The following is a 7,776-nucleotide window of genomic DNA, read 5'->3' as shown; positions in this document are numbered from 1 at the left end:
AGCTGCAGGTGATTTCGTAGTGGATCCCCAAGGCAACCTTGCCCTGATATTCACCATAAGAGGATGGTCGTCGCCCAAGGAGTTCAGCATTGCATGGAACTTCCTAGACCAGCGTTTCAACTCCTTCGAAAAACATTTCAACGCCATCAAGAAAGCTGCTCGTCCTTCACGAGAATTTGACGAGTCGCGCATGAGTGGACTCAGATTGGTGAATGTCTCGCCCACCAAGTTTACGGATCCTGGGCAAGTCGAGGAGGCATGGTCGACCGAAATGCAACCCACTCGTCAACCTGAAACTCTCCCATCAGGATGGACTTTGAGGATCTCATATCTCCTGCTGAAGAGACCACTTTCATTTGTAAATGCACCCAACTGTCCAGGGCCTTCCCGGTGCCCAGACCAAGTATTAATGTTGCTGCAGGGATGCTACCCAGAGACGAACCCTTGAGGCCGTTCATCACGATTCATCAAGAGACCAACGCCTTCGAGAACCCCAAGGAGAATGTGGGTTACACAGAATTTGTGAGAGGTTTGAAGGTCGGAAGGAAGACAGAGCTGGGACCTGTCGAGGATAGACTCAATCCCGACAATCGTGGACCCAAACCCCCTCATGTTCCTCTCCATCCGGCAAATGAAGGACCCATTGGATCCAGAGATCCAGATCATGATCCAAGACAACCGCCTCTCGACCCCTGGCAGCTGCCACCATGAGGTGCGGGTCCACCACCCCCATCAGGACCACCGCCTCCACCTGGACCACCTCCTCCACCCGGTGGGGCTCCATACCCGGGGTACATTCTACCCGTCAGATACGCTGGGGCACCGCCCCCTCCCCTGCCTCCCGGACCTGGAGCGTTGGCAGCACCTCAGCAGAATCCTGGATACAGACCTCCTCCTCTCGACCGTATGCAACCTTACGTGGATCGCAAATATACTATGTCAGACTTCCCGGAGTTCGATGGTTCGATCGACAGCTATATAACATGGTGCAGCATATGTCGGAACCTGGCCAGGCACTCGCCTGCTTTCGCCCAACAAATGACCCACATACTTCCTGATCGTTTCAAGGGTGCTCTGGCAGACTGGTGGTCGACTGTACCGGTCACCGACAAGTTGTATTTTACCACCAATTGGGAAGATCTACACGGATATGTGCTACATTTCTTCTTAACACCTGCCTTCCTCAACAAGATTCGAGATCGATTCCATGCTTGCAGGTACCGTAAGGGTGAGAGGTACTCTAAGGAGTCCCCACACGACTTCGCGACACACAAACTACAACTCTTGCGCATCCTATATCCACTTGCCGATGTTCCTGGACCAGAGGTCTTGAGGGGCGAGGCCCAAAGACTTCTAGAAGACATCCTGAAAGGATGGTGGGCCCACCTCAACATCGATCAGGTCGACACAGCCGAAGAACTCTTACGGCTGACTAAACTTAAGCATGATGAATTAGTAGCTAGCGACGAGTTCAGTATCGATGCTTTAGCGAACCGAGTTGCCCACATTAATTTGGAGAGGAATAAATGCGGAGGAGACTGTGTCGAGACCAGAAGCGTCGCCATCGCATCCAGGAGCCAGACCTACCCTACAAGCGACTTTAAGTCGTGGAAGAAACTGCCCAGACCGTGTCGACACTGTGGAAGTGTGAACCATTGGGACAACGACTGTCCCCCTAGGAAGGCTGATAGAGCCAGGAACGACCGTAAGGAGCATGACAACTCGTCCAAGTTGGAAAGTACCTACCGATGGGCTTATGCTGCCTTAGTGGAAGGTCAGGAAGCAGAATTCGCAGTGGCCTACACAGAGTTTTGTACCCTGTCCGATTCCGAATCGTCGGATGTACCTGACATAGATAACGCCGAAGATTCTTCCTTTTCTTACATTGCAGCCTGTATGTGGAAGGAGATCCTGCCTGACAAGAGACTCATTGGGGCCGCCCTGGTCCCGGTGAAGGAGGAGAACAGAAATCCTATAAAAGGCTGTTCTTTCTTCTGATACTTATATGTTAGTATTGGTACTTTAACTCAACCACTGTAGCATTTTGGTTGCTTTGTGTATTGATATTTGTATGTGTTACTGATTATTTGTGTGTGTATGAAATTCTCAGGGTTCAATTCACTTGTCTACCTGATTGTTCCACACGAAAATCGCGCTATAGACCTACTATTTTCAGTCGTTTCACCTCTGTCTTGTCACTTTTAACTCGGAGCGACTCCAACCGACTTGACTCAACGTCACTATTTCTTAACTTCTTCTTAACTTTTTACTGAGGGTTGATCACTTTTACTCAGATGTGATCTGAACTGCACACTTATACTAATAAAACTTAATTTTTATTAGGACGCCTTATGACCTATGAGCCAGAGCACATAGGGGAGAGGAGTAAAGAAGGAAGAGGGGTCAGACCAGAAAATGCGGTCTTTTATACCTTTCCTAAGGGCTCTGTTTTCACATGTCACTTTACTATTTACATTGCTGAGTAATCTTATATTGAGCTTAGCAATCCTCTTATGTAAGCGATCAGCATCCCATTCTGCTTCTAGAACTTTCTGGAAGTTTTGGTGTGGGAATTAGCCAATTGCATTGCCTAACACCCATCATGACCTTGTTTACCCTTGTTTACTCACTTTATTCTAGGTCACATGTCATGGGGTTATTTGTTAGCTTAAGAGTGTAGCTTTCCGTCGGTATAAACAACAGTAAACTACGAGGATTATTTATGAAGATATGAATTTTTCAAGATTTAATTTTGAGGTTCTCCAGATTGCTTTGGCATCAGCTCATCCATTTTCCTACGATTAATTCTGGATAAATTATGCCTTGTTCCTGGACTTAAACTCTTTAGTTTCGCATTTCTAGCTCATCCGTTTTAACCACAAACTCAGGATGTTTGAGCCAGTTTTCTCTGCAAGTGTGTTTTAATCTTGTTAAATCCATTTCTCCCTCAATTCTTCAGATTTTAACATGAAATCTTTTCGTACACAGACCTATACTTCAACTATTTAAGACCGACAAAGATTCATATTTTTCCCTATTTTCCTCATATAAATATTTCCAATTCTTTCATCTTTTCCTCGTACCCGACCATTTTTCATTATATGAATGCCTTGATTTCCTTCCGATTTCTCTTTGTCATTCGTTTCATACGTTCGTAAAACTATTTTCCCACGTTACCACGAATTTCTAATATTTTATTTGATACAGGAAACCTTGTTTTTGTTTTCATGTGAGTTTATTTGCTGTTTTTCTTCATTTTCTGAACCATCTTTTAATCCCTAGACTTGAAAGTTCGCGTAGATACTCAATCCATCGACTCTGTTCTTCATTATTTTTCCGATATTTTATTTCAATTCATTTTGTTGAGTTATGATTTTATTCCTATTTTTATTTCTGGTCCGTGGAGGTTGTATGATTTTTATCCAATTTTTTTGTGATGGTTTCTGGTTGTTTTAGTGTTGTAACTTTTATATTCCTACACCGGGTGAGATATATGAAGCCTGTAAGATATTCGAGCGACCCCCAGGTCAGCAGTCCTTAGGATCTGATGCTTGTCAGGTCCATTATCGCATCAACGCAATAGATGGGATCAAGATAGAAGCGCTGGCTGACTCTGGGGCAGCCTGCACGCTAATATCGACCGACCTGTACGACTGTATTAAAGGAGAAGGTACCCGCATAAAGCAAGGATTGAAATTGAATTTGGTTCAGCTAACAGGGAAGGCTAAATGCCAAGGCTACACGACGATTGACTTATACCTGCCCTCACAACGAGGTCATGTCCTGTTGCGAGGTGTGGAAGCTTACGTACTCAAAGGGATGACCATCCCTCTGTTGATAGCCGAAGACATGCAGACAGCGTTCCAGCTGCATACTATGTGCCCACCCGAACGAGAATTCTGGCAAGTGGCAGACTCAGACCACCAGGTTCCTGTCAGGGACAGCTCCGAAAGCGGTGAGGTCCCTGCGCACAGGACTCGGTGGGACGAGTAGCAGCTGTGCATAGCAGCGATCCCATCGCGGGGTGAGCGTCCCCGACCACTGAAGTGGGAAGTTGAGAAGAAGGCTGCTTCTTCTGTTCCCACCCCAGGCACTATTATATACATGCGGCTAGGGTCATGTGGAGGAAGCCACGTCATCTCTGCACACAGCTGCACCTCCCTGGGTGTCTCTGTGGAAGATCCCGGAGGTGGCCGCTCAGTAGGTGGGAGTGTGCGCGGCACATGTGGCGATTGGGGGGGTGGGGTTAGGTATGTAGTGGTACATAGAGAAAGGGAAATCGACTGTAGAATAGAAATAGAGATAGAGATAGAGAGAAAGGGGAAAGTGGGGGAGGAGAGATGGGGAGTGATAGCAGGGTAGTGCGGTACAGTGCAGGGTGCGGCGTGGGGTCAGGCAGGCGTGCCCTGACATCACCCCCCCTTAAGCTGCTTCGCCTCGAAGTGGCTGGGCGGTTCTCCTTCTCTCTCCCTGGGGTGTGGGAGTGCATTCGGTGGAACTCCTCCACTAGGTCGGAGGCGTGGGTCAGGTGGTCGCGTGTGAGCCACTGGTTTTCTGAGTGTGGCCAGCCTGTGTACTTTACCAGGTACTGGAGTTTTCAGCGTAGCCACTTAGAGTCTAGGATTTTCTCGACCTCATACTCCTCTTCTCCATCTACGAGGTCTGGGCTGGGGCAGGGTTCAGTGGGGCGTTCCACAATTTCGTCGGGGCGGTGCGGTCTGATGTTCGTCACGGATACAACTGGGTGGATCCCTCTTTGTCGGGTGGTGAGCCGGAGTTTGACGGTGGTGGGGGAGATGACTTTAATGATTGTGAAGGGGCCAGTCCATTTGTGGTCTAGCTTCTTGGTCAGGTGGTCAGTTGTGTAGTTCTGGGTGCTGAGCCAGACCCGGTTGCCTTCTTGGTACGTAGGGGCTGCCTCACGGTTCCGATCATAGTAGTGGGCCATCTCATCCGCCGCGTGCTCTAGCGCTGTTTTCGCCTCTTCCTGCATCTTCATCATCCTCGATGAGAAGGCATCGGCGGCTTCTACCTCGGATGTGCATGTGGGCTCTGTCCCCATCCTGGGGTGTTGGCCAGTGTCGAGCTCAAAAGGGGTGCAGCGAGTGGAGGAGTGGACACGGTTGTTATAGGCGAACTCCGCTAGCGGGAGCCAGTCCGCCCAATCATCTTGGCGGTGGTTGACAAATACCCGGAGGTAGGCTTCTACCTCTTGGTTTACTCTTTCCGTCTGCCCATCTGTCTGGGGGTGGTAGGGTGTCGAGGGGGTGAGCTTGATGCTGAGGAGGTCTGCGAGTTCCTTCGAGAATCATGAGACGAAGGCGCTCCCTCTGTCACTGAGGATTTCTTCAGGGAGGCCATGGTGCCTCCAGACATGCTCAAGGAAAAGCCGTGCGATCCCCGCTGAGTCCACCGTTGTCACTGTTGGGATTGCGTGGATGCGTTTGGATAGGCGATCCACTACGACTAGGACGGCATTGTAGCCCTTTGACTTGGGGAGCTCTCCAATCATGTCCACCGAAATCACCTGCCAGCAGCGAGCAGGGATCTTGTTCGGAATGAGCTTCCCCACTTTGCGGGAGGGGAAGGACTTGACGCGGTTGCAGGTGTCGCACCTGCGGACGTACTGCCCGACATACTCTGCCATCTGTGGCCACCAGTAGTCACGGGAGACGAGTTCCAGGGTTTTCCACTGCCCTGGGTGTCCCATCGCCCGCGCGTCATGGTGTAGCCGCACTAGGTCGTGGCGGAGCTGTGGGTCTTTCAGGACATATATCTTCCCTCTGTACAGAACCAGCTCTCCTTGCTTCTCCCACTCGTCTGACCTCAGCGTGCCCTCTCCCAGTTCCCGCATCGCCTTCACCACCTTTTCATCCAGGTCTTTTGCCCTGCTAATCCTCTCGAGGATAGTCATCTCCTCACCCTCTACCAAGACCGCCTCCGTTGCACGGGCCTCAAACCAAGCAGGTTGGAGGAGGGTCAGCCTGTCATTGTCGTCCTTGCCTTTCGGGTGGTCCGCGTGGCGTGAGAGCGCGTCCGGCTTTCCCATGAGTTTCCCAGGGCGGTGGATGAGGGTGAAGTGGAATTGGGAGAGGAAGAGGGACCACCGCGCTTGGCGCCGGTTCAGCCATTGCACGGTGCGGAAATATCCTAAGTTGTGGTGGTCGGTGTAGACCTCGACTTTCTCCTCCACTCCTTGTAGGAAATGCTGCCACTCCTCGAGGGCGCACACTATTGCGAGCATCTCCTTGTCGTACACTTCATAGTTACGCTCTACATCCATGAAACCCTTGGACATGAAGGCTACAGGGTGGAACTCTCTGTCCGTCTGGAGCTGGGATAGTACGGCTCCAGTGGCGAAGTTAGAGGCGTCGCACTCGAGTTTGAAGCGACCTGTATCGGTGGGGAAGGTGAGGACCGGGGCGGAGGTGACGGCATCTTTGAGGGTGCAGAAAGCATGGTCCTCGTCTGGTCCCCAGGCCCATGCTTTGGTTTTATGAGTCAGCGCGTGGAGGGGGTGGGCGGTCTCGGAGAAGTCTTTGATAAACCGGCGGTAAAAGTTGACAAACCCCAAGAAGGACTGTACTTCTTTGACCTTGGTTGGGGTTGGCCAGTCGAGAACTCCACGGACTTTCACGGGATCCATCGCGATGCTTCCTTCGGAGATGATGAGGCCGAGGTACTCGATCTGTTTCCGCTCAAACTTACACTTCTCCGGCTTCAAGAAGAGTCTCCGTTTCCGCAGCATCTCCAGGACTTCTCAGACAACCCTCCAGTGCTCTTCCAGGGTGGCAGTGAAGATCAGAATGTCATCCATGTAGCAGATGATGACTTCCCGGTCGATGAAGTCCCGGAGGATGTCGTTCATCATCGTTTGGAAGGTCGCTGGAGAGTTACACAGGCCAAAGAACATGACAGTGGGTTCGAATAGCCTGCGGTTGGTCGAAAACGCTGCCTTCCACTCGTCGCCGTCCTTGATACAGACATTGTTAAATCCCCAGCGCAGATCTAGCACCGAGAAGTACTTGGCGTTTCGGAGGCGTGCGAGGACGTCCGAAATGAGTGGGAGGGGGTACAAGTTTTTGACCGTGATCTTGTTGAGCTTCCGGTAATCCTGGACCAGGCGCAACGTTCCGTCCTTCTTCTTGACAAAGAAGACTGGGGCTCCCATCGGGGATTTGGATGCCCATATGCGCCCGTTCCGCAGGTTCTCGTGCAGGAACTCGTCTAGTTCCTTCTGCTCTGGTCATGACAGGGGGAAGGTCCTCCCTCTCAGGAGTTTGGCATCTGGCACCAGGTCTATTGCGTGGTCCCAGGGCTTCCGTGGGGGCAGCTGGTCAACGGAAGTCCTGGTACTGCTCTGGGACCAGCGCCTCGAACGACGCGGGCTCTGCTTCCGGTTCGCGGGCTTCCTGGGCCATCCGCTGAGATGGAGTTGTGGTCGCTCTCAGTTCGTGTCCCCACCCCGGAGGGATGATAGCGGCGTAAATCCCGTCCCCTGGTTCCACTACGGGGTCCTGGTCGGCGTGTCCTCACGTCGACCAACAGGAGGATGGGCAGCGAGACATACTGACCTTTTGCCGCATCCAGTCTACCTCTGGGTTGTGGTGCAGCAACCATGAGTGGCCTATGATGAGGGACTGCTGCCCTAGGTTTGCGATGGCAAAGCAGGCCCGCTCCGTGTGCCGTCCGAACGTCAGAAGGGCCTCGAGTTCCTCAGTTATGGCCCTGTTCTCGTTTGGGGTCCCATCGACATTGCGGACAGGGATGGGTTGG

The sequence above is a fragment of the Cantharellus anzutake genome (assembly GCF_015039405.1).
Source record: "Cantharellus anzutake strain C23 chromosome Unknown EI90scaffold_217, whole genome shotgun sequence".
Classification (NCBI taxonomy): Eukaryota; Fungi; Basidiomycota; class Agaricomycetes; order Cantharellales; family Hydnaceae; genus Cantharellus; species Cantharellus anzutake.
The sequence above is the reverse complement of the archived record's forward strand: the minus strand, read 5'-3'. Positions refer to the sequence as shown.